At 36.7% G+C, this 27,974-nt stretch overlaps 1 protein-coding gene and 1 long non-coding RNA gene across 2 annotated transcripts in view; one reads left to right on the top strand and one right to left on the bottom strand.

Moving 5' to 3' along the window:
• Positions 1 to 27,974, bottom strand: part of LOC123871556 (allatostatin-A receptor) — a 107,258-nt gene that overhangs the window by 74,327 nt on the left and 4,957 nt on the right. The window lies entirely within an intron of this gene.
• Positions 587 to 27,974, top strand: LOC123871572. Its single transcript, XR_006797283.1, has 5 exons — positions 587 to 597; positions 5,783 to 5,789; positions 10,789 to 10,903; positions 11,397 to 11,401; positions 27,964 to 27,974. It is a non-coding gene; the product is annotated as an uncharacterized LOC123871572 (long non-coding RNA).

Below are 27,974 nucleotides of genomic sequence, written 5' to 3'. Positions count from 1 at the left end.
TCAATGGGAAGTACCCTACAGGTTTTCATGACGGACACAACAGACGGATAGATCGGACAGACGGGCAGACAGACAACAAAGTGATCCTATAAGGGGTCCGTTTTTCCTTTTGAGGTACGGAACCCTAAAATTGCAAGAAAGCCATGACTTACTGATTGTGCTTGCGCTGTAGTAGGTTTAAAGATCGGAACTTGAATAAGTAGGTATATTTCTTATAGAGAGGATAAATAGAGCAATACACTTAGGCGATTAGGGCATGCCAATCACTTCGGCAGCCAAAGGTTATCATTTCCAATAGCAAGTGCGTTGCGCAATGAACAGTCAGTTTCAATAACACATAAACGCAGTTTATTTAGCCGCAGAATGGAACAATTAAACTCCATCATACCGGCGGCTCCATTTCCCGTCTGTTTAACAAACAATTGTTTTATTCTCGGTTTAATTTCACTAAATTCTATCAAAACAAAGTAATTAGCCACCACATAAACCAATGTAACTGAAAATAACCTGCATTGGAATCTACTTGGATCCTGTACACGGAAAATCCTTGCTTAATGGGACCTTCTATTTCGATAAAACCTTCGTGCAAAATATGAAGTTTCAAGATTCAGCGCTCTAGCTACGAGCTGGGACGTATGCCGACGACTTGGGACGTAGAATTTTTTTTTAAATTTTTTTTTATTATTATGAGTAGATGATGCCCGCGACTTCGTCCATGTAAATTTAGAAATTATTTAGTCATTTCAATTTAGTCGTAGAAACTTTTTGATTTTCAGGAACAAAAAGTAGCCTCTGTACAAAATTTAGGTGGGCTGTCAAAAGGTGGCAGACACAAAGACAGACAGACATACTTTAGTATTTTTAATATAACTAGTGTGGATAGCCCATTTTTTCTTCTCCTATTCTTGTTTAGTGACTTTTTGTTATCAAATATTTTTTTTGATGATATTATGTTCTCACGTGTCAAGTGACGATGAAGTTTAAAATCCCAGTGGGCTTGGAAGAAGTATGGCAATTTTAAATTTCAAAGGTGTGTGGATGTTACTTTAAGGAACTCTAAAAAAAACAAAAAAATTGCTTTAAATAAGGATTATGGCAGCGAAGGTGGGAACGGGAATTGGTTTGCATAAATCAGTGGTGACAAATTGGGGGCGGTACAAAATGAAAAATAATCGTAAAAATGAAAATACAGGGAACAGCCCACGTCATATTTTACTACTGTGCTTACTCATTTGAATTTTTTGTGTGAATAGGAAATGAAAAGGCTTTCATTTGCATACTTTTTGCCCAAAATAACAAAATAATTTGATTAAAAATATGATTTTTCAAAACGAGTCAGTTCTCTACTCTGAGAGTTCCGTACTCGGGTATTTTTTCCAACATTTTGCACGATAAACCAAAAACTGTTGTGCATAAAAATAAATAAAAATCTGTTTTAGAATGTACAGGTAAAGCCCTTTCATATGATACCCCACTTGGTATAGTTATCTTACTTGTCTTACTTTGAAAATTGAAACATATTTTAAATTTTTTTAACGATGTGACCATAAATTCACTGTTTTCAGATTTATTCTTGTACTTGTGCTATAAGACCTACCTACCTGCCAAACATGATTCTAGGTCAACAGGTAGTACCCTATAGGTTTCTTGACAGACACGACGGACGGACGGAGAGACAGACAGACAGACAACAAAGTGAAGAGTTCCGTTTTTCCTTTTGAGGTACGGAACCCTAAAAATATTTTACCTGCCTACTAACTCCATATCAATGATTTTAGCTAATTTAATTTCTCCAAAGTCTCCAAAATTGATGTTTAAATAAGTAATCTTTGATGTAGAGTTAGTGCCTATATTATAATCAGAAAAGAAGAGAAGTTTCTAAAAGAATGTTATTCCAAAAGTCCTATACCTATATTTTTATTTTGATATAACACCGAGCACAATAAGTACCGAATACATATTGTACATCAAAGAATAAGTATAAGTAATAAATAATTCTTCTTCATGAACCTACTCAATACAAGTATATTGTGGTAATACTATCGTACAGTCAGCGACAAAACTTGGTTTGCACCCGCCAGTACAAGCAACTATGGACGGGTGCAAACCTAGTTTTGTTGTTGACTGTATCACACAAAACCGTAATATAATACCATAATGGCATCGCTTCTAGGGAATACTCATGTTTCAGTGTGACATAAAACATATTTCAGTTTATATTATTTTGTTATCAAGCCAAATAGTAATATATTATTTTAGAAGAATGGCGCTAGAGGAAAATTTCACGCTTCAATTCGGGTATGGAACCCTAAAAATGTACATAGAATATTCGTCCAAGATGAGATTACAACTCATTGGAAACTTCATAATATTATCATTATTTTAAGGACCAATTGGTCCGATACTTTGCTTGCGTATTTCTTCTTCTAATCACATCGCTTATTGCTTTAACTATATTGAAATTAATGAGTTTAATGGCATTAAATTGTTTGAAGGTGATCTTAAGAGGGCTCTCTCCGTCACTCGTTTCCACTCGTTTCATACAATCGTAGTTCCAATTTCATTTGAATATTAAGCAACCAAAGTCCATGAAATTTTGCACATATATTCTAGAAACTAATATCTATGTCTGTGGTTTTCCAGATTTCTGTTAAAATATTCGGTTTCAAAGTTACGCAGTCTTAAAATTTTCATACAAATCTTTGAGCCCCTGTAATTTTAAAACTACATATTTTTAGAAAAATCTAAAACACCACAGACACAGATATTAGTTTCTAGAATATGTCTGCAAAATTTCATGGACTTTGGTTGCTTAACATTCAAATGAAATTGGAACTACGATTGTATGAAACGAGTGGAAACGAGTGACGGAGAGAGCCCTGTTAATTCTTTAAAGTCCTCTAGAAGAATCTCTTTGTAGCGTGATATTACGCGGAGGGCTTACACAACAAAGGCAAAGTTTGCAAAGCTAATTAGATTTCTTTCCGAAGGTAAAGAAGATAATGCTTTTGTTCGAGGTAAAATTATTTAAAAGCTTTCATCATATTACACTAATATTCTAAAGGCGAAAGTTTGTGTGTGTGTATGTATGTTTGTTACTCTTTCACGCAAAAATTACTAAGCGCATTCGGCTGAAATTTGGAATGGAGATAGATTTTATATACTGGTTGACAAGGCCGCCAAATTGTACGACCTACCTGCCTATATTTTGTTGTGCTTTGTATTTGTGTTTTGTTGTGCTACTTTTCTGTACTAATTTTGTGGCGTAAGTAAGTATATTCATTCATTTATTCATACTGGATTAACACAAAAAATATTTTTTATCCCGGAAAATCAAAGAGTTCCCACGGGATTTTTAAAAATCCTATATCCAAGCGAATGAAGTCGTGGACATCAGCTAGTAGTGCATATTTGAGCATAATATCATCATCATCATGTTCACTACACGGCCCACTACTGATCACGGGTCTTCTATCAGAATAAAAAAGGGCTTAGGCCATAGTCTGCCATACTGGCCCGGTGCGGATTGGCAGTTTCACAAACTTTTGAAAACACTGTGGAGAACTCTCAAGTATGCAGATATCCTCACGATTTTTTTCCTTCGCCGTAATAAAGCAAGTGATATTAATTTGCTTAAAACACATATAATTCCGAAATTTGGAGGAGCGAAACCCCGCTCCCCAGGATAAGAGGCGGACCTCCACAGACCACATGTCTAGTGGCGTGCAGGTCATACAGGCACAAAAGCACTGCTTGCTCTAGTTGAAATAGCTCAATGCTCAGTTTTCGTTATGCGCTGCCTGATAATAATATATGCCTGTCTAATTTTATGCCTACCCTGACTTCAAACCCTGTGCGGGCCAGAGCATATACTCAGCTGTAGCTCTAGTAGTTAGTTACCAGTGATATTTTCGTAACTTTCTCGTATAGTCCATGACAGCTCGCGATCGTTACAAAACAATAGTGTGGATGTCTCATGTAGGGGACAGTTCCTTTGTCGCAGTCAACAAAACCGACATCGGACGGAGAAAGTTGTAAAGTGCGAACGCGCTATTGATACCGTATACTTACCATCGTTTCTCAACCTGGACGTCGCAACTCCTTTTTTAAAGTTCGTACCCGATGAGTAAAAACGGAGCCTTATTAATGTCACTCTGCTGTCTGTCTGTATGTCCGCGTGTCACAGGTCTCAAGCTCGTAGACTAAATGAGTTACAAACCTGAAATTTTGGCATTTGGTGCAGGTAGACCGTTGACCCAAAACCAAATATTGAATTAGAAATTCAATTTAATTTTATTTTTCAGGGGACTTTTTCGTATATGGGAATATGTATTCCCAAAAAGGAGCAGAATTTTTTTTTTCTTTCCCTAGTATGTAAAACCGACTATTGTTTTTGTGGCACTGAATGTAACAAAAATGCCCTGTAGGTATATTCTATAAGTTTAATAAATATAAATAAAAAATAAATAAAAATTAGGTTATGCGTGTAAAGAAACTAGGTACCTACCTATTAGTTAAAATATCATAATTGTACAGTGCGCTATTTGCTTAATTTTTTGGCTTTTTGTGGGTCGCTACAATGGAATAATGATGAAGGATATTCAAGGGATGGAAAAACTCCTGGACAGTCGCCAGCGATTGGGTTCCTCTAGTCACTAGTAGTGCAAATGTTTATAGCTGATAATTTACCTACGTAACATCGAATAACCCGGCTGCCCTTTTCTCGTTATGATTATAAAATATTCGTCGCACCCATTAGCATTTTCACGTGCGAACTCAAAAGACATGAGAGGCGTTTTCATTGAATTAACGCAGAAAATATGAAAATGTTCCTCTTTGAAACCGTTGGATGTGGCGACATATTTTCTACCTACACCTTGTTTTATGGTTCCGTGTGTTGTGTACTAAAATTGTCTTTCAAAGTCAAATAACTTACTCAAAGTAGGTATCATTGCAGCTATACTTTTTGATTGTTAAATTGTTGGATTTGAAGATAATGATGTAATGGTGATAATTTATTACGTTAACTTAAAACTAAGCTACGAGCCAGGTCTGACAAGAGCCCACAACAAACTCAGCTGTGTATTCTTTTTTATTATTACTCTTCACAAAAAGCAAAGCTGTTCCCAAGCTTTCTTACCATTTTAATAATCCTTTACATTGTAATTGGTTATAAAGTACGTACTTTGACGTTGTGAATTTTTGATATATTATGGGGTATCGTTGGACCTCGGATAAACCTGTAAGTTTTTTTTTTTCACAAGTAGCTTGCATGATCTAACTTACGACAAAACTAATACAAGCACTCTTATAAAGCCGTCAATTAATTACGTAAGTTACGTGAGAAAAACTTACAGGTGTAATTGCGGACAAAAAATCATCCCGACTGACACTAGTTAGGTATACATTTATGTTTTAATTTCAATATGGCGGTTGTATGGACACTATTATCTTTGATTTTTTTACTTTTTAGTTCGTTTTTGGGAGCGCAGTTATCATCACCAGCTTATACTGAGAACGGGTCTCCTCTCAGCATGTGAAGGGCTTAGGCTATAATCCAGTACGCTGACCAAGTACGGATTAGTGGACTTCACACACCTTTGAGAATATTATGCAGAGCTCTGAGCACGCTTCCCAACGATGTTTTCCTTCACCATTAAAGCAAGGGATAATTCGGGTGGTTATTCTAAGGTGATAGGTAATATTTGCCGTGTGTTTGGTAGGTGTTAAGCAACAAACGCACGCACAAACAAAAACGTTCATTTATGTCATAAAACAGTAGATACCTTGTTGCAAACAAAAGGAATTTGGTTATCGAGGCGATAAACTAACTAAAGCAAACAAAGTATCCTTTCAAGTACCTACGGAACCCTCGGTGCACCAATCTGAATCAAACTTGGCTGGTTTTTTGTAAAGTAAAAAATAAAACCAACAGTTTATAAAAGGAAGCTCTTTACAATGCGTATATTTTTTGCATGTTTGCGGAATGTTATTCTTTCACTGTCCTTTGTAAAGGACTTGTTTGTGCGGAATATATCATAATAAAAATATTTTTTCTGTTTATATTTCTATTTTTTCTATTCAATTGCTGAGTTTCCATACCACAGAAGAATAAAAATAAAATGCACAATTCCTCTCTTACTAATATTTTAAAGAGAAAAGACTGGAGAATAGATTAGAAATAATGATTTTATTTGTTTACCTCTCTGATGCATTGGTGATCGCTGTGGGAGGTCCCGGACTCAATTCCTGGCAGGAGCAAATTTGAAATTTATAATTTGTAAATTGCTTCTGGTTTAGTTTAGTAGTGGTCGTAATTATTGCTATTTTTAATAGATATTTTAGGATTTTCAATTTTTTTAAATTTTAGCAGATTTTTTATGATAGTGTAAAATTAATGTTGTACATTGTTGTAGATCATATAAAACTTCTGCCAACTTTCTTTCAAAGTAATTACTTTGTGAGCTTTCAGCGAAGATTACCACTTACAATCGAGTGAGCCGTAAGCTCCTGCTCATCTATCACCATAAGCTGTTAAAAATCCATTAAGCAGCTGTTAAGCGCCGGTTTACAACGCAAGGCTTTTTAGAACATAAATTCATAACACGCTAAGATGCATAAAAGGAAGTGCAAGAACATATAAGATAATAATCCAGTATTCTCGTCCGAGAAAGTGCAGTGCCGGTAATATTATACCTAGAAAGGTTTTATAGAAAGAAAGAAAGAAAAACTTTTATTTTTAACCCCCGACCCAAAAAGAGGGGTGTTATATGTTTGAGGTGTGTATCTGTGTATCTGTCTGTGGCATCGTAGCTCCTAAACTAATGAACCGATTTTAATTAAGTTTTTTTTTTATTTGAAAGGTGGCTTGATCGAGAGTGTTCTTAGCTATAATCCAAGAAAATCGGTTCAGCCGTTTGAAAGTTATCAGCTCTTTTCTAGTTACTGTAACCTTCACTTGTCGGGGGTGTTATAAATTTTTAATTTACACTTGTTGAAAGCTGTGTCGCACATAATCAGTTATACCTGCCTAGTGCCTACGGGTTAGTTTATCCTACCTCAAGCAGAAGAAGCTAATTGGTTGGTTGGTAAATAAACTAAGTTTGTTGTATGTTTTGCTGTGCCGGAGTTCCGGTGTAAAAAGTGGTTCCCGAAGTATGTTTAAAAGGAACAGGCGCGGCGATTCGGGTTGTTAAACAATTTTGACGACCTGGGGCAGTGGTAAGCACTGTGGTCTTATTAGTGGGAGGTCACGGGTTCGATTCCCGGCAGGGTTTGAAATTATATAATTTCTAAATCACTGGCCTGGTCTGGTGGCGCTCACCCGCAGCGGGCAAGCGCGGGAGCTGTGCGGGGCGTCCCCACCCCGGTTGCCATCTCAAACTGTCGCGCACACTTCACACTTTCACCCACATTCACATTCATTCAGTATTCACACTTTTTGATTTGCTGCCGTAGGTAATTTGATCGGTGAAAATGTCAGATGTAGACCCATCCTAATAACCTTTGAGCTTTGACACAACATAAAGGCGAGAACACATTGCCGTGTTAATGAGGAAGCACACGGACTGGGTGCACTCTTGCAACTTCACATTTTTCCGGGGAATTTTCGCTGTTTTATTTGGCCTGTCTTTCGCACGGCAGAGTTATAAAAGAGTTGTTCAAACATTGTGTAGCTGTTCAAATATTGGTGCATGCTATGGAATATGCACTATCTTTTACCGAACACAATGTGTATGATTTTAAGCAGTGTTTGTTTGAATGTTCATTTAATGCTTCGTAACTCCTACATTCGTATTTTTTGAATATTTTTAGGGTTCCACTGTATTCTGAGTTGACAAGTAGGTAGATCTTATGGCACACGTAAGAGGAAAAATCCGAAAACTGTGAATTTGTGGTAACATAACAAAAAAAATGTGTTCCTGAACAAAATATAATAATGATACAACAAACCATACACTAAAGGTTACCTGTAAGTGATTGCTATAGTAATAAGGCCGCCTATGCACCATCTAGTATAGTTTCTGTATGTATTTTTTCTGTATATAATATGTTGCGTGCAATAAGGTTTTCAAAAATAAAATAAAATGTTTTTTGAATTTTCAAAGTAAGATTAACATACCAATTTGGGGTATCATAATATTATGAACCTGTACATTCTTAAATAGATTTTTGTTTATTTCTATGCATAATAGTTTTTGATTTATCAAAAAACACGACTGTAGAGTGTAGACGAACCCTCCTCGGTGCGCGAGTCTGACTCGCACTTGGCCGATTTTTCTTTTAATTGCTAGACAGGTAGCCATTGTTCAAGATAATAATTTTATCATTTGTTAAGACGACTTGGAAACGAGACTAAAGAACCGTATAGACTCTCTCCTATAACTATAATATAACTCTAACTCTATACTATAGAGCGTCGTCGACATTTCAGACTGGTGAATTTCCGAGTACTTATTCTGAACTTCGTGTTCATCCTATTGTGTATTTACATAAATACGAAATATTTACGCAATCATTTTATTACGTAGACTCATTGAGTTAGACCGTGGAGTAACAAGCGCCATAATACAAGGTGTAACGCTAGAAAAAACTTAGGGTTAGATATTGTAAAACCTACTACCTCAACACAATCCAATGCCAATAACCATTTGCCTTATCTAGTAGCTTTAGTGATTTAGTATTTTTCGAACCCGCAAAACCCGTGCAAAACTCGGGTCAATGCTCCACCAATGACATGGCATTGACTCCGAGTGACCTATTTACGTAACGTTCGTTGACCTTTAGCTGGATGTTTTATTTGCAACTAGCGACCCGCCCCGGGTTCGCACGGGTGGACATTTATTTTTTCTATTTTCCGGGATAAAATATAGCCTATACGGATTTGGAAGAATCCCTCTAAGTAATGGTAAAAGAAATTTTGAAATCGGTCCAGTAGTTTTTGAGCCTATTCAATACAAACATACAAAAATACAAAGGTTTCCTCTTTATAATATTAGCATAGATAACATATTGTGAACTTTTGAAAAATACAGGATTATTTAAAACAATAAATTTACTTTTTTTTGTATACCTTATCAATAATAATCATCAGTAGGTAGGTACTATCGCCTGTCTTCGTTTTTGCTGGCGTTCTGGTTACACATTGTAGTGGATTCACACCTGCACATGCGTAGGTACTACGAACTTTGCACAGAACTCGTATCGAGCATCTATCTCTGTGCGCACGTGCATGTCGCGACACAGCATATTATATCATGTTTTTACTCACTCCCAAACACTCACGAACATGGTGCCGTGACTTGTCCAACATGCTAGCGAACCGCTCTGTTATAATAATATTGGTTAAGATACGCGTTCTATGCACGGTTCGTGCATGTGCGCAAGTTTGGACCTGCCTTTACGTCAAAATAGCACCACTGTTTAATTAAATAACGAAACTGTAGTGGAATTAATAAATTAGATAAATAGAACCTTGGTCTTTACATCGTATATTTCTTTGAAAATATTTCAGATTTTTATTACGATTTTGAGAATTCCCCGTTTTTTGGCTAACTCAATAACAACTTTTTGGGTTAAGCCACTTTTTACAAAAGAACGGCAAAACGCCAATAACAATAACTACAAAATGCGAGTCTGTTTTGCGGAACATTGCCGCTCTAGATACATAACAACTCTCTGCTTACACGTGTATAATTTTTGTTGAACAATTTTATGTTATTTTTAGTTACGGAGGAAAATGAAATAAGTAGAATATACAGGGGGATGTTTTACAGGAAGTCTAATCTGAACAATGGAAGTTTAGAGACGAGACAAGTTCATTTAGCTCAGTAAGATCTTGATGTGGGTTTGATGATCGGCTGTGTCAATTCCTGACTCTGCTCAGATCTTGTAGTGATGATTTTAAACGAGTTAGTTTGAAATCACGCTTGGAATTTCTGATTAGCTCCGCTAGGGATTTTAACCTGGGCGTTGATATTATAATCCAAATGAAAGAGTTCCCCCAGGATGTTTAAAAACCCTAAATACACGCGGACGAAGTCGCGGGCATCATATATGGTACTCTAGTACCTACTAAGTAGGTACCTACTTTACAACATAAATAATGCTCCAATCAATAAAAATATAGCCCAATATAACAGACGGTCTGCATAAAATATATCTGCAGATTATGTCTATGTAAGTAAATCTATTATGTCGCATACAAAAGAATAGACGGGCACTACATTATCCCAAGTTCTCTAGCAGTAAGAATATGAATCTTCCACACGTCATTGAACGAGTCAATCGTATCGCATTTGCTGGATGAATAGCTTTATCGTACCTACTCAATGAACAATCGCGAGTCAGGATTTAATATAGCATGTTTGATAAATCTTAACCCCCGAACCAAAAAGAGGGGTGTTATAAGTTTGATGTGTGTATCTGTGTATCTGTCTGTGGCATCGTAGCTCCTAAACTAATAATCCGATTTTAATTTAGTTTTTTTGTTTGAAAGGTTAACCCCCGACCCAAAAAGAGGGGTGTTATAAGTTTGACGTGTGTATCTGTGTGTCTGTGTATCTGTGTATCGGTGTATCTATCTGTGGCATCGTAGCTCCTAAACTAATGAACCGATTTTAATTTACCTTTTTTTGTTTGAGAGGCTTGATCGAGAGTGTTCTTGGCTATAATCAAAAAAAATCAATTCAGCCGTTTGAAAGTTATCAGCTCTTTTCTATTTACTGTAACCTTCACTTGTCGGGGGTGTTATAAATTTTTAATTTGTATAACGTGTCAAAACATGAGGTATGTAGTACCAAATAGTTTGTGCGATAGATTCTTTCGTTGTCTCTGCTACTTGATAAATCGCACCTTTAGAATTATAGAGACTTAATTCAAAATTTAAGGATTTCGAGTTTGAGTGCTCGTAGCTTTAGTTTTAAGTAACGTAATTAATTATCACCACTATATCGTACAAGTTTAACAATTTCGACCATCAAAAGGAGTACAATAATTGTACCTACTTAGAATAAATGATTTTGACTTTGACTTTGACTTTGAAGTGATAAAATGGACGAACGGACAGCGCAGGCTTAGTAATAGGATCCCATTGGACACCCAAACTTTTGTAAGAGGATATACTGGTGATAATTAATTACGCACACTTAAAACTAAAGCTACGAAGATTCCAAAGGCGCCCAGTTCCAATTCGATTACGGAGCCCTAAAAACTATCAATGGCTATATTGAGAATCTATTTTCCATGAACATCAAACACTTCATCATTTTTACGAATATAAAACCTCATGATAACTAAAGATGAATAGAAATAACTTGGCCAATGCGGCTCAAAATAGGTCAAGAGCTGATCAGCTTCTTCAGAAATCTCAATGACTTGGCTGAGAATCATAAAAGGCAATGTCCGCCGCGATTTCAATAGGGAAATTGGCCTTTTTACGGACGGCGCATAAAGAGCAGTCGTGGTGTCAAATATAAAGACTCCTGTTCACATTGACCCAATGTATTGGACAATGCCGTTGTAAAGCGTTTGCAACGCCCTGACGGGGCTTCATGTTGTGATATTATTGTATTTTTTATGATGTAGTATAGGTATTATATTTTACACTTTTCTAGAAAAGTTTCTATGTGCTGGTAAAAATACTCACTTCAATAGGTACCCACTTCGTTTTTAATACAGAATATAAACTTTTTACTACTTATTCTCTTCTTACGTAATCTCATTATATACTTGTTTATATTTTCATTCGCTAAATAAAAAGTGATAAATAAGATGTAATGAAAGGGCCTCATTTGGTCTGGTATAAAACTTTTCAGCATTTACGTTATAAGCAGCATAAGTTTATAAAGAACTCGTAAAACGACGACGGCCTCAAAATATTCCATTTATCACACAAGTTGATTACTGTTAACTTTATGGAAATCTTAACTTCGTCGGGTTTATTTGGTACTTAGCTACACATATTTTTTTGCTTTAGAATTATAACAAACTAAAGAATGCCCGCGACTTCGTCCGCGTGGATTTGGGTTTTTAAAGATCCCGTGGGAACTGTTTGATTTTCCGGGATAAAAAGTTGCCTATATCAATTACAGGGACGCCAGCTACTTCGGTACCAAACATACAAATCGGTTAAGAGGTATTTGGAATAGGTACCTATTTGGAAATCCCGTGGGAACTCTTTGATTTTCCGAAATAAAAATAGCCTATGTCCGTCTCCGGGATATAAGCTAATGTAGACGTAGAGACGTGTACTTTTGGCTAAACGATTTTAAAAAGTCCGCGTCCGATAATTTGATAATGGAAACTCGCGGTAACGCAATTTGGAGTGAGTCACTCAGTAATCTGGCTTTGATTGATAGAATTAGTTTTCGTTCGACGTTCATCGCGTTACCGAAATGTAAATAAACGAGACATTTTCGGGATGCAAGACTATTAAGTAGTAGTCTACTAATAGGTATAATATGTAGGTACATATACCTATTAGTAGACTACTAGCTTTTTCTAAATTTCAGAAATAAATATTTTTCTTTTTTTTTAATTTCCATCAGCTTTCTCTTTTTAGGTTTCCAAAGTCGGCAGCTTAACTCAGAGACTTAGTTCTATCACAGTTTTACTAGTACATCGTAAAACTGTGGTTCTCCTATGAAGAGCCTTTAAAGGCAATACAAAAGTATAGGTACACAATCTATAGATACATATGTTTGAAAACAGCTTGGAGTGACCAATCATAAAAATTATCCATTCTGCGGCTGAAAAAGATGCAATGCAAACCGCAGTCGGGCATTTTTTTATTGAAAACTTTTAATTAATTACTTGTTTTAAAACCTAAATTCACGCCAGCGAAATTCAGTAAAATAATAAAAGCGTTATGTTTAAAACAGATATCAAACTAAATCCCCTGTTTACCTCAACATTCTGACTTTTAGTGCAATTTGCCATTCAGCCAGGGGTCAAGCTTCAAAAGTGTTAACGTGACCATAAAACTAATAGCCCAGGGTATTTAGCGAAATACCCAATCGTAAACCGAATTGAACTCTAACACTTTGATATTAGAGTACAAAATTGTGTAATAATTTTGATATGTCGTTGGTTTTAGTGCCTTATTCAACGCGCAATAAATTTGCAGAATAGCTCAGGTCCAGCTGTGCGGAAAACTAAGTGACGTATCGTGCGAACTTTATTTGTGTTATTATAATATCAATATTTTTGGAAGCTTTTATTTCTCTCTACTATGGCCTCAGGTGACAGACGGACGGATAGTCGGAGAACGGAGGCTTAGTAGGTAATTGTCCCGTTGGCATCCTTCGGATTCGGATCGCTGACAGAACCCTAAAAAAGTTTCCAAAAATATCATCTAGATTTTCAGAGCGACCAGATTTTACCTATTTATGAAATTTATAACTCTCTGAATACACCACTGAAACTAACGGAAAACTGAACCTAATGGTAAAGTGAACTCTAAATTTGTGGTTGCAGAGTTCTCTTTTGATTGCAGTTTCATTGAGACCACCATTAGTTTTGCAGGCGTGTCAACTTTTGAGAGTTGACCTTATTTCTGATTTCTATGGTCTGTGAAACTGCCCCTTTAGAAATGTACTTGTATGAAAGTATGAGTTCTGTCATCCGATGAGGTATCGCGGTGAAATGTCTCGTAAATTTTTTTTGCACTAAAGCTTTCACGGCAAACGGAACAAAAATGTGAGTCTTGATAATAAGAGAGGCATACTTGCGACGCTTGCCGTTTTAAGCCGTTCCTGATATGACACGGGGCCAATGTGTCAACGCTTCCCAGAGAAATTTAAAAACCCTAATAACTTGTAAAAGTATACTTGAGAAATAGAAATGCAGCCAGTATTCTTGGAACCATTCCACGCAGGCATGGTTTATACAGTAAAAGAAAAGGCTAGAGCTTTACATCTTCAATTTTATAAAATTTTCTTTTAAATAAATAGGTATTCATTACCCAACCATGCGTCGCGTATCACATGTATGCTTCTCCGCATTCAAATCCAATAAAACGTCCGAAATATACGGAAAAATATACAAAAATGTTGTAATCGGATGAAGAGCTTTAAATCGGATTCGGTTTGGACCTTTCGACTTGTATGCGATTGCGGTCAATATTTTTTCGGGCCATATTTTATTGGATTTGATTTGGAGGCAGTGCACAAACTTTCTTAAGGGTTGTGATCAGAGTTATTATTATTTTAAAACTTTTTGGGTCACAATACATGATATTTTTGAAGTGTTTCTTTAGTTCCGTTGTGATTTGAAACTCGACGAAACGAAAAAGCGACATTAACGTACAAGCACAAAATATTATCTACTAAAACAGGTTTAAAGATGTAAACAAATCTTATGTTGATTTTTTTATATTTTCTTTAGGATAGTACTTATTAGAAATCACGTCATTCATTGCCATCATTCGTCATTGCCAGACACTTAGTATCGTGGCATTACATGTTATCTCCCAAAGCTACCATGAATCTTTCGTAGTCAGTGATCGTTCCTCCCTGTGTTGGGGACAATACGCAGATAAATTTTTAGCTTTTATAAAATAACGAAGGTCTGGCACGCGCTGGCTCTTAGTCCCAAAACCCTTCAAGGTGCCAACGCCAGTTACGTAATAACTGGTGTCATTTACTTACATACAATACTACTGAAATATACATTAGAATTACATTCATATTTTATCTTACTTCCATTACAAAATAAACAAAAATAATATTTATCAAAAGTAGGTAATAAATTTTTATTACTTACATGTTAGAGCATCCTCGACCCTCCTTACTCGCCTTTCCCTCTAAAACCCTCTTAAGTAATAAATGAGTGGTTCCTCTGATATAATCCACGTGAAAGTGGATATTTATGATATATTTTGAGGCTGGCCCTAGTGAGCGCGGCTCTCCTCTCAGAATAACGAGGGTTTGGCCATAGTCTACCACGCTGCCTAAATGCGGATTGGCAGACTTCACAAACCTTTGACAACATTATGGAGAACCCTCAGGCATGCAGATTCCCTCACAATGTTTTTCCTCACAGCCATACTATTTGACAAAAACTTTGATAATAATCATTATTTCCTGAAACCGTGGTTTCTATCAATTATCCTGTACCTAGTTTAATTTTAAAATGGCTCTGGCTCACAGACGGACGGACAGATGGACATGGCGAAACTATAAGTATTGCTCGTTTTAATATGGAACCCTAATAAAAAATGCTTTCTTGCCAACATAGTGGTAGGTACAGTCAGCAACAAAGCTAGGTTTGCACCCGCCAGTACAAGCGACTATGGACGGGTGCAAACCTAGATTTGTTGCTGACTGTACTAATAATGAAAATTGAAAGTGCTAAAAAACTATCTCATACAAAATGTCACCGAATATCAGCATAGGCAGTGCCTCCTTGCCGTCATGGAGTAACAGTTGAACAGATCGAAAGTTCCATAAAAAGCCGATCTATATAAAACGAGGTCGTTCAGCAAATAGCCTCCATAATGGATCATCGGTTTCGGGATCAGTGGGGATACTTTAGACACTAGCAATTTCACGCGGCGCTGCCTGCGCGGAATATTATACGATGCGGGGAAATTGACCGGATAATGAGTATTGGGGAACTACCTTTGGAAAGGTATACAATTTTTTATTTAAGTACTATAGCTTATTAATTTTACTTCTCAGTTCTTGCACCATCTGGTCAGTTAAATAAAACCTTTCACCAAAGGTTGCCTGTAAGAGTTTGATTTAGCAATAAGGCCGCCCTTGCACCCTTTGTATAGCTTTTTAAGTTTCTATGTATTGTTTTTCTGTAATATTATGTGTGCGCAATAAAATATAGGTACCTAAAGTGGCTGAATAAGAATAGAGAGGTAGGAGAAGGGGAGGGCGTGTGGGATGAGTATGTGTTAAGATAATAATGGTGAGCACTTGCTTTTAAACACATTTTAACTGAATTAATAAGCCTAAGTAACTAAAATTAACGCGTCAGTCCGGCCGCCGCACACGACAGATTCGCGTTGACCCTTGTCATTAAGTTAACGTTAATGGACATTATGATAAGCCGTTATTTTATTACGTTTAATCCTTGTGTTAAAATGTGTCATTTACGCAGGCTTATTTCTAAATTACTGATAAGCTCTTATCAATCGATTTATTTCAGAGATGTTTATTAGAGGATTATGTATGTAGGTAAGTACCTACTATTGTATGTTTCATTGTAACTCATACGACTTAGTATTATGTTCTTGCTGAAAAAACCCGGGTCGGGTGCATGTTCACTGAAGCGGAGCGGAGTGAAGATGTGGCTTCTTCTTCTTTGTTAGACCTTACTTATCCATTCTTCTCTAGCTGGACAGAAGACATCAAACGAGTCGCAGGGGCCTCTGGCTGGCGATGGTGCAAGACCATGGCGTGTGGAGGTTCCTATTGGAGACCTACTTATGTCCAGCAGTAGACGTCTCTCGAGTATCTCGATTGACGACATATAGAATTCACTTGATACACATACGACCCAGAACACAGGACGTGGTTAAAACCCTAATCGATGGCGGAACGCGTGCATAGGCATAATAAAATTATTGCTCGAATTATGAAACATAGCCTAATCGTGTTTGCAAAACATGTTTTTATTTTAAAAAACTACTCGTTCACCGCAGCGCGGCTATACCTAACTGCAATTTTTACTGTGCGCTATCAATTACACTTTTGCATAATTCTGTAAACTGATTTTGCTGGTGAAAAATTGGTTGTCGATGCACGTCCATCGATTAGGTACCTACTTCATCATGACCAACCTCACTGATGAGGCACTGAGGTGCTGCAATAGGTTGGTGAATGTGGGCTATATTCCACCACGCTGGACAAGTGCGGCTTTGAGAACATTTTTAGGAACATGCAGGTTTCCTCACGATGTTTTTCTTCACAGTTAAAGCTAGTGAGGGATATTTGATTGCATAAATGCACATAGCTCTGAAAAGTCAGAGATGCGTGCCCAGGATCGAACCACGTATTCCTCGACTAGTAGGCGGACTTCTCAACTACCTACTTAGGCACTAGACCTGTGGGTACTGTCTAGGCTATCATCATTCCCATAAATTCATCATCATCATCATCATCATCATCAGCCTGTGGACGTCCACTGCTGGACATAGGCCTTCCCTATAGAGCGCCACCACACCCGGTCCTCAGCCTTCCTCATCCAGCCACTTCCCGCCAGCCGCTTTATATCGTCGGTCCATCGTGCTGGAGGGCGTCCCACACTACGTTTGCTTAAACGCGGTCTCCACTCAAGGACTTTCCGGCTCCAACGGCCATCGCCTCTACGACAGGCATGGCCTGCCCACTGCCACTTCAGCTTGCTAATAGTTTGGGCTATGTCAGTGACCTTGGTTCTCCTGCGGATCTCCTCATTTCGGATCTTATCCCTCAGGGAAACTCCTAACATAGCCCTCTCCATAGCTCGCTGAGCAACTTTGAATTTGTGAACAAGGCCATTTGTCAGTGTCCACGTTTCAGCACCATAAATTACTTTTAGCTATATTACACCTATTCTGGGTAAAATGGTCAACATTTATAACTCTTTTATTATACACGTAATATAAAAATAAAAGGCCTCATCTTACCTAGCCTTGTTCTAAAAAGTTATAAGGTGTCAATGAAAGCTCTAAAAATGTCGCGCTCTGACATTTTGATTGCAATTTCCTCCTCGGCCCGCTTGCCCCGGTCGACGGCAAGTCGGGGGCAAGTTGGGGGCAAATCGGGGGAAGTCAATGCCATTAGTATGGAAAAATCCATTATTGCGGGTGCTTAGCGTGTCAATCGAGCACGTAATCCGTATCGACATCTGTTCACGTGCTGAGTGCTTTGCCGAGTAGGTATGGGTGACTTGATGAATTATGAACGTATTGGTACCAACATTAATACTAAATAAATAAAAAATTGGCAGCCAAAAAAAAGGAAATGCCGACAGAAATAAAAACTTACACCAGAAAAATGTAATAGTTTTTTTTTATTTACAAATTTATAAATAGGGATGATGTTTACAAGTAAAATCAGCAAATTTTTATCAAACGTCAAAATGGGAGCTTGTATGAAATACATGTGACGTCATAAATATTAACGTATTTTGAGATTTTTAACGTCTTTTTTTTTTTGTTTAATTGTGGATAATTTAAAATGATTAGCAAACAGCGAATGTGGATTTTACGAATTTTGGAAGACCCTCGATTTAATAATTACTAAGAAATAATTTATTTTTGACATACTTAGGTAGGTATTATCTCCAATGTGTTTAATCAAAAATTAAAATAATTATACTTATTCGATATCTATAGTAGGTAGTATACAGCGTAATTAATAAATCATATAAAAGTAATATGACAATTAATGAGGTATGTACCTAGTCCATTAGATTAGACTAGACTAGCTAGAGAGATACAGGCATAAGTAAACAATATAGAGAATGGTCCAGTTTTTCCACTCGGCCGGAAGCGCGGAACCCAAAAAGGAGGAAGCTCTCAATTCGACGCGTAGTTTTTAAATTCTTTTACAGAGTACCGCAAAAGGAGGTTTAATCCCCGTATTATTCTGCATAGCGCTCGCTTAGTCTCGGCTTATACACGAACGAAAGAAAAAGCTTAAGCCAAAGCTTTTGATGAAATTATCCCATTTAATTCTCAAGCCTTTAGCATTTAAAGTTTAAACACAAATTGAATACTTCCTCAGCCTGAAACTGGCTTCAATTTTTCTCATAATGGTGATCGCATACCACTAGACTGAAGAGCAACGGTCATTATGAGCGCAAAAAAGTGAACAACATTTTTTTAATTCCATCAGCAAGATCACGTCAAAGAAAACAAACAAGAAAAAGTCAGGCGTAAAATTGCTTGTTTATCGGTATTCTATGTAATATATTTCGGAGAGTGTGCCCAAAAACTTTTCTTCTACCGCACCGCAACTTATCGTCAAGGTCTGCACCCGTACGTGGTCAAAATTCTACGGACACGTACGAAGCGATTTGCTTCCGCGTTTCTGATTCAAATCGCTAGGTTCCAAGTCAAATCAACCATCCTCTTCACTTTTAAATATAGGTTTTAAGGTATTAAATCTTCATGTCAAGAGTGAATAGGCATCAGGCAAGCGCGCCCCATCTTAGGCTGCATCATCACTGGCCAGCAAGTCTCATTGCAGCCAAGCGCTTGTCTTTAAATAAAAACATCACGCGTGTCGTAGAAATTTTAATGACTTTAACCGTGAAACTAACTATGGGACGCGTCCGTAAGGCGTAGCTGCACAGTTTGGGATGCAGCTTGCATGATATTCTCTCGGCCGTTATGACTCAAGGTTACGTCCGATAGTTTGCTGCTAATAAGTCACTACTTTCAGTAGCGTCCGTCAGCCGCGTCCGTCAACCGCGTCCGTCAGCCGCGTCCGAAACTTGTTTCCGTCCGTTGTTCAATTGCGTGCAGTTTATATTATATTCCGGTCGTATGCGATCTCCTTAATCCAGTTGTTCAAGTATTTTTAAGGTAAGAAAAGATGTTCATAAAATCCCTTCGAGTTAATATTTTATTATTATGAAACAATTTGAAAAACAATTTGTATAATATTATGCTACTTCGGATTACAGTTGTTTTCCTGAGGTTCCTTGTTTTTCTTTCTAAATCCCGGACTAATCTCAAGAGTGGGCGGCTGGGAAGCTCCCTAAAGTGATTGTTTTCAAAATAAATAAAGTAATCAAAGTAAAATCTTTACATTATTATTCTTACCCATTCCAACCATAATCCATACTAAGTATAATAATATATAAATAGCCCTGATAGTCTAGAGATTGAGACGTCCGCCTCCTAATAGGGATATCAGAGGTTCCATTCCATCCCGGGCATGCACCTATTACGATTTGGACTTACATGATCACTTGCTAAAACCACAGAGAAAGATCATGTGCACTCATGTGCTTCAAACAGTGAATATTAAACGGCTATTTTTTATCCCGGAAAATCAAAGAGTTCTCAAGGTTTTTTAAAAACCACCTAAATGAAGTCGCGGGTATCAGCTAGTATGATAAGTTGATTTTCATATTTTTACATCATCATAATTTTTTTTTAATATAAGGGTGCCATCTTGTTCCTCACTCATCCTTTTTTCTGTTTTGACGTCTGGTTGCGATAAGATAACGAGGTCTATACTCTATCCGCGTAAAGAAGTTAATATAGCTCTCTCTATTGCGTAATCCCATACCAATGATAAAGACAAAAATCTCAATGGGCCTTAACTATTTTGAGTCATAAAACGTTTTCAAAAAGCATTCGAAATCCAATTAAGTACAAAACATAATTTCGTTTGTGATTGGTTGGTGTTTCAAAATGGTTAACCATCACTGAATTTTTTGTCTCTATCATTAGTATGGAATTACGTAACAGAGAGAGCGTTATACTAATTTCTTTCCGGGGATAGAATATACCTAGTCGTTGATACAAGCTGCCCGTTTGAATCCGGCCTTATTCTGCACTAACATGTTTTTCGAACTTTCGCATCAGAATATTATGAATATTTTATTCGGGTAACAGTTTGATTGTGCCCCAGCAGCAAATCAGTGGGGATGAAAAACCCCCAACTCCACCGCGGCTGTGATTTACTCGTCGCTTCAGTGGATTTAAGAGGGCTCCTCCGTCACTCGTTTCATACAATCGTAGTTCCAATTTCATTTTAATATTTAGCAACCAAAGTCCATGAAATTTTGCAGACATATTCAAGAAACTAATATCTGTGTCTGTGGTGTTTTAGATTTTTCTAAAAATATGTAGTTTTAAAATTACAGGGGCTCAAAGATTTGTATGTTTAAGACCGCGTTACTTTGAAACCGAATATTTTAACAGAAATCTGGAAAACCACAGACATAGATATTAGTTTCTAGAATATGTCTGCAAAATTTCATGGACTTTGGTTGCTTAATATTCAAATGAAATTGGAACTACGATTGTATGAAACGAGTGACGGAGAGAGCCCTGTTAACAACAGAACTGATTTTTGTAAAAGGTTTTCGCTTATTCGAAAGTTTGTAGTCCAATAATTTTCACAATTAACGTAATTCGACTATTACGAACACAGTTTCGACTTTTAGGTTGGTGTTTCTAGCATTGATTGCTAATTTTCAAATCATTCTCTTTCGGGAAAATTATTATTTTTTAACCCTCGACCCAAAAAGAGGGGTGTTCTAAGTTTGACGTGTGTATCTGTGTATCTGTCTGTGGCATCGTAGCTCCTAAACTAATGAACCGATTTTAATTTAGTTTTTTTTGTTTGAAAGATGGCTTGATCGAAAGTATTTTTAGCTATAATCCAAGAAAATCGGTTCACCCGTTTGAAAGTTATCAACTCTTTTCTAGTTACTGTAACCTTTACTTGTCGGGGGTGTTATAAATGTTTAATTTACACTTGTCTTAAAATGATTTCACAGGTGATTTTTCACGGAAAGTGATAATATATTTCAATTTTCGCACTTACAATCATTTAGGAATCATAAGCAAGATCAATAGCGCTGATATTCGGGAGGTTGCTTTTCACGGAATGTGATTTTTTTTCGAAAGTTAGTTTTTCGTGAAATGAAGCAAACGAATTTATTAAATACCATTTTAACTTATTGTCGAGTTATTAAGAGCATTATAGGTATACCCAATGCAATAAGAATAGCCTAAGTTATTCCTTGCAACATCATCTGCCATTGAAAGTCTCGTCTATATGTCTATTAAGTACATATTATTTCCTAAAGATTTCCTATTACAGCCGCTGAAGGCCTTATTATCATAAAGAGTATTATCGCCTTCAAATATTGGCTGTAATCTGTATTTGAAGGCGGAATATGCCATTCTATTCTAATCGTCATCAATCATGAGGATTTCATGGGGTTTTATTGGCTTCTTGAACGTAGGAAAGGCATTTCGACCAATTGTAGACGCATTTGACGATTCAAAATTGCTTGGAAAAGTTTAATTAAATAAAAAATATTTTGAATTTATTTGAAAATCATCTTATTTAGATATTTTTCGTGCACATCCCTGTCCATTTTTAACCGACTTCCAAAAAAGGAGGAGGTTCTCAATTCGTCGGAATCTTTTTTTTTTTTTTTTTATTTTTTTTTATATTTTTTATGTATGTTCCCCGATTACTCAAAGACCCCTGGACCGATTTGGAAAATTTTTTTTTTGTTTGAAAGGGTATACTGTACAGGTGGTCCCATATAAATTTGGTGAAGATCTGATGAATATCTTCGGAGATGGAGAACAGAACTCCTCAATAGATAGGAGCAAATTGCTCGCGATCAGTGCAATAGCTTAGTAAACAGTAGGGTTTTAACTGGGCATAGCATATTATCGTACAGTGGGGCCACTAAAAATTGTGAAATAAAAAATTTTCAAAAGAAAAATAAAACCGACTTCAAAAACCACAAACACTAAAAAGTAAAAAATAACTTTTATTTAGCTACACATGTAATGTACCTAGGTATGAAGTCGGGCGAGCTTCACTCTTGGATTTCTAATTTTGTTTTAATATGCTCGCTCGACTTCATACCTAGGTACATTACATGTGTAGCTAAATAAAAGTTATTTTTTACTTTTTAGTGTTTGTGGTTTTTGAAGTCGGTTTTATTTTTCTTTTGAAATTTTTTTATATAAATGCGAAAGTGTGTTTGTTGGGTGGTATATTGCTTTATAGGTTTTTCCTCTAATCACGTTGCAACAGAGCAATGGATTGCCTTTGGATTGCATGATTTTTGATCTTGTTACGGAATTTATAATAATAATACTAGGTATAAGATTCCGGAAAACCGTTTCTTGTAAGAGAGTCGAATTCTACATATTAATAAAAGACAAAGCTCCATTTGAATTTCCGTCATAAAAATCTTTATCGTTAACTTCTCAATTCTCAGAGTCCATAATGATAACGACATAGTTATTACTCGCTTTTATGACAGTAACATAATATTATGCATATTATTACCTACTAGCTGATGCTCGCGACTTCGTTCCCGTGGATATATGTATAGGTTTTTAAAAATCCCGTGGGAACTCATTGGTTTTCCAGGATAGAAAGTAGCCTATGTGTTAATCCAGGGTATAATCTATGTCCATTCCAAATTTCAGCCAAACCCGTCCAGTAGTTTTTGCGTGAAAGAGTAACAAACTCCCATACATACCTACTAACTATTGCGTTTATATAATACTAGCTGATACCCGCGACTTCGTTCGCGTGGATGTAGGTTTTTTTAAATTCCCGTGGGAACTGTTTGATTTTCCGGGATAAAAAGTAGCCTATGTGCTAATCTAGGGTATAATCTATCTCCATTCTAAATTTCAGCCCAATCCGTCCAGTAGTTTTTGCGTGAAAGAGTAACAAACATACACACACACACACACGCACACACACACATACAAACTTTCTCCTTTATAATATTAGTGTGATTAAGTAGGACTTATCACTTTATTGGTAATATTTCATATCTTTATCCAAAAGCTTCATCAAAAAACTGGCCGACTATAATAATGACGATGTGATAAAAACCGGCCAAGTGCGAGTCACCGAGGGTTCCGTACTCGGGCACCTTTTCGACATATTGCACGACGAATCAAAAACTGTTATGCATAAAAATAAATAAAAATCTTTTTTAGAATGTACAGGTAAAGCCCTTTCACTATATCCCACTTGGTATAGTTATCTTACTTTGAAAATTTTTCAATAGGTTTCCGTTTTATTAAACGGCATTCTGAACCAGTGGTAAATTATTTGACGATTCAAAAGCACTTGTAAAAGTTTATTTGAATAAAAATCTATTCTATTCTATTCTATGAAAACTTTCAACTTAACTAACTTGTTAAGAGACATCTATACTAATAAATAAAATTGGAGTGTCTGTCTGTAATTTCGAAATAACTACCTCATATTAAGCTCATATGGTTATTTGAACGATACCAACACTGAATCACACGTTTTTAAAATTTTGTCTGTCTGTCTGTCTGGAAAAAAGGCTAATCTTTGGAACGGCTGGACCGATTTTGACGGGGTTTTCACAGAGGATTGATCAGGGAGTAACATAGGCTACTTTTTTAACCGACTTTCAAAAAGGGAGTTGTGTCTTTCTTCCTATGTACACCGAAATCTCCGAGATTTCTGAACCGATTTGCGTAATTTTTTTTTTAATCGATAGAGGAACTTTGTGACAACTTTTCCACGGGATTTCAGACCCTAAATCCACGCGGGCGAAGCTGCGGGCATCAGCTAGTCTCCAATATGTCTTCAGCGAGCTTATTTAAATGAAGAGAAAATCCCCACCTACCCGGAGGAATCCGTGTAGGTGAGAAATTATACAATAATTTCAAAAGATATTTACTAAAGATTAAATTTTAATAACTGCGTAGGCTTCTTTTAGTATGCTCCACTTCACACAGAGTCTGCCTACGCCATTGGGCTATTTATACCGACCATCGACATTATATCCCTCAATAATACATGTTTCCAAGAACAGCTTTTCATTGGTTAACATATTTTTAGGGTCCCGTACGCCCGTTCCGTCCGCTGTCTGTGCACAGGTCTGTCTGTCTATCCATCAGCGGGCTGTAGCCTGTACCTATCTCATGAACCGTACCTACCTAATAGGTAGAGAGTTGAAAATTTTACAAAGTAGGTATGTAATTCTATCATCGCTATATCAACAAATAGTAAAAAAACAAGTGGCGAATATAAAAAATGGTAGTCATGCGAATTCAAAAAGTACATAGTGTTATATCTTGTACGATGATGGTACGGAACCTTTCGTGTGCAATTCCGACTCGCACTGAGCGGTTTTTTGTTCTAAGTGAAAATACGCGTAAACACTGAACTTTCGTGAAAAAGACTTGTCCGACCATCTGCGCTAACTTAGGGCTTATTCATAACAATGTTACTTCTCAGAGTTCCATCTTTCTGCTAACATTAAAAGCTTAATATTGTAAAGTTTTCTGTTTGTTTGTTATTTTGCTCAATGGATTTCAACAAAAGGTACAAAACTAACACAGCAGAAGGACCAAGGACTATCCTTTTCTATCCCTGGAAAATAAAGGATACATTTTATCCTCGAAAATAAAGGATTTTCAATGGGAACAAATACAAAATATTTTCTATTATGTGTATCCCAGGAAAATAGAAGATTTCTACAAGTTTCGAAAAAAACGAAACCCACGCAGATGAAGTTATTTCATTATGATGTCTAAAATGAAAGCGGGCTTACTTCGGTCGGGGTATCGTACCATAATATTGTAAATACCGTTCATAAAAACACGTCAAATGTATATTTCATACAGGCTCTTAAAGCAAGTTTTGACATTTGATAAGGAGTTGAGAATAAGACTTATTAAGTAAAGTACACATTTTTTTAATATGAAGGAGCCCTTAGAAAAACGAAATTATTTCAGACAGCGGTAGTCAAAACAGCAAAGTTCCTTTTTCCGCACCATTAGTATTAAGCATTATTTTAGGCCCTTCTTGGTATTTTTCGTCCTTCAGTAATTCAGAGTGACGGGGAGACAAAAAATACATTTTGCCTTAAATGACGACTATTTTTTAAATTCAATGGCAATTAACGCTTGACTGCGAATTTATCAACGGTAAGGCATCATTTACACGAGAGTTTTTTAACGTCCGTTAAAAAAGCTCTGGGCTTAGGCCCAGAGCCTCGGAGAGTCTCGGAATTTTAAATAAGGTGACAGTTGAAATATACCTATTTATGTTACAAATAGCGAGCAAACGAATAGGCGAGTAACATATTGTATTATGTGATAACCACTGCCCATACCTAAACATATGCAGCACCAGAGGAACCTCATACATTACCGGCTTTTCAGGAATTAATTGATATCCGTCCCTTGAATAACCTTATGTTGAAATCTGGTGGTCTTACACCTCAGCAGTACTCTAGTTTTTTTGGTATTAAAGAAATTTAATACCAGAATAAATTGCCAAGCTTAAGTTTTGTGAGCCATTTTTGGTTTGGAGTAGAATATTCCTTTTAGCTGCAAACTTATGTTAAATTCATTTTATTTGAGGAGTTCATAAATACAGTGTAAATAAAGGCTGACACTTCCTTTGAACCTTCTCAGATACTTAACCCTTTTAATCTTCAACTTTGAGGCATCAAGTGTTCAGTCCAAAGAGATGTTCCTCAAAAGATCGAGCGGGCATTGGTAATAATAATTTTGCAAATATGTAAAGGTCAAAAAAATTGTATTTTCATGATAAGGAGGTGCCCTAAAAGTCTTTTTTTTACCCGACTACAGCGAGCCCAAAACGAGGGTTATGTGGTTGACCTGTTCGTATGTAGGTATGTATGTATGTATGCCCATTCCTATGTCCACTCAAAACTATTCAACGGGTCAACCGATTTTGATAAATTATAATGCCTACGTCATTAGATTTGTTTCAATGGCGGGAGTGTAAAACACAATGTACACTAAGATTAAAAAAAAACCAGATTGCGGATTTTATGCGTTTTATGTGCGGGCTAAAAAAGATTCAGTGCAAACAGGGGATTTTTGGAAACTTTTTAACCCCCGACCCAAAAAGAGGGGTATTATAAGTTTGACATGTGTACCTATCTGTGTATCAATCTGTGGCATCGTAGCTCCTAAACTAATGAACCGATTTTAATTTAGTTTTGTTTTATTTGAAAGGTGGCTTAATCGAGAGTGTGCTTAGCTATAATCCAAGAAAATCGGTTCAGCCGTTTGAAAGTTATCAGCTCTTTTCTCGTTACTGTAACCTTCACTTGCCGGGAGTGTTATAAATTTTAATTTACACTTGTTACATTAGGTACTTGTTTTCTAAAATTGTATGTCTTTGTGGAGCGTTAATAGTTTCTATAACTGTGATTTTCGACTTTTTAGCTGTTATAGTTTATTTTTAAAATGGCTGTGACTCACAGACAGCAGACGAACTTGATGAAACAATCAACGTTCCTTGTTTTACTACTGAATCCGAAAAAGAGTAGCCAAAGCGTCTATTTAATGATTTATGATTTTGTCGCTATAACCTATCTGTCACTGATAAAAGAGCGTTGGATATCTTCGGTCTAATCTGATTGGATGAGTGTCGGAATGCCTTAATATGTAATATATCAAGTCACGAACAATTGAATTGGATATGAGGCAGAAAATTACTCATGTTGGGGGTTAAAAAGGGGAGGGGGGGGGGGGGGCGATAAGTGGCTTAGTCAACCCTTCTCTTAATGTTTAGTAGGTATTATACTCTTGAGTAAATCTGCAACCCTCTGGAAAGTATTTCCTTTTGAGTTATAACTAACTTATATGCCTACTAAAAATAGGTAAAAAAATAAAACTGGACAATTGTGAGAACACGCATAAGACATGTATCGTAAGCCATACTCTTTGGTAAAAGCTTTGGCGTAATAGACCAAAGATAGTAATGATTTTAATTTTATCACATATCAATCGATTGTGATTGTCGTCGACCCAAGTCGATAACTGGATGGGGGACCGATTTTAGAGGTCCGAATTTAGCCTGTTCGATTTCTCCGTGCCTCGGAGAGCACGTTAAGCCGTCGGTTCCGGTTATTACCTACCACTAACATCTAGGAATAACTGTCAATTAACCTAAGAGTCGAAATCTCGTTCTCTTAGAGAGTTGTATGCGGAAGGATCTGGGAACCCACCGCATTATAATTATCCCAAGAGAACGCCTACCATTACATCATTAATGGAAAGAGGTCACGACCCTCAGTAATGACGAATACCTAATGGCTATAGAGAGAGATTGTTGATAACGGATACCTACCACGATTAATGCGATGATTTTAAGTTGTCGATATTTCGATTCAGTTGCATGAGTCGTGGTCACTTACCTAGGTACGATTGAAACCATAGAGTATAGACGTAAAATGATTGCACGAATAAATTACTTTCTTGCAAAAATTTTCCAGAAATTGACTTT

Source organism: Maniola jurtina, chromosome 14 (assembly GCF_905333055.1).
Source record: "Maniola jurtina chromosome 14, ilManJurt1.1, whole genome shotgun sequence".
In the NCBI taxonomy this organism is placed as follows: Eukaryota; Metazoa; Arthropoda; class Insecta; order Lepidoptera; family Nymphalidae; genus Maniola; species Maniola jurtina.
Note: the sequence above shows the minus strand (reverse complement) of the source record. Positions and strands in the feature narration are given on the sequence as shown.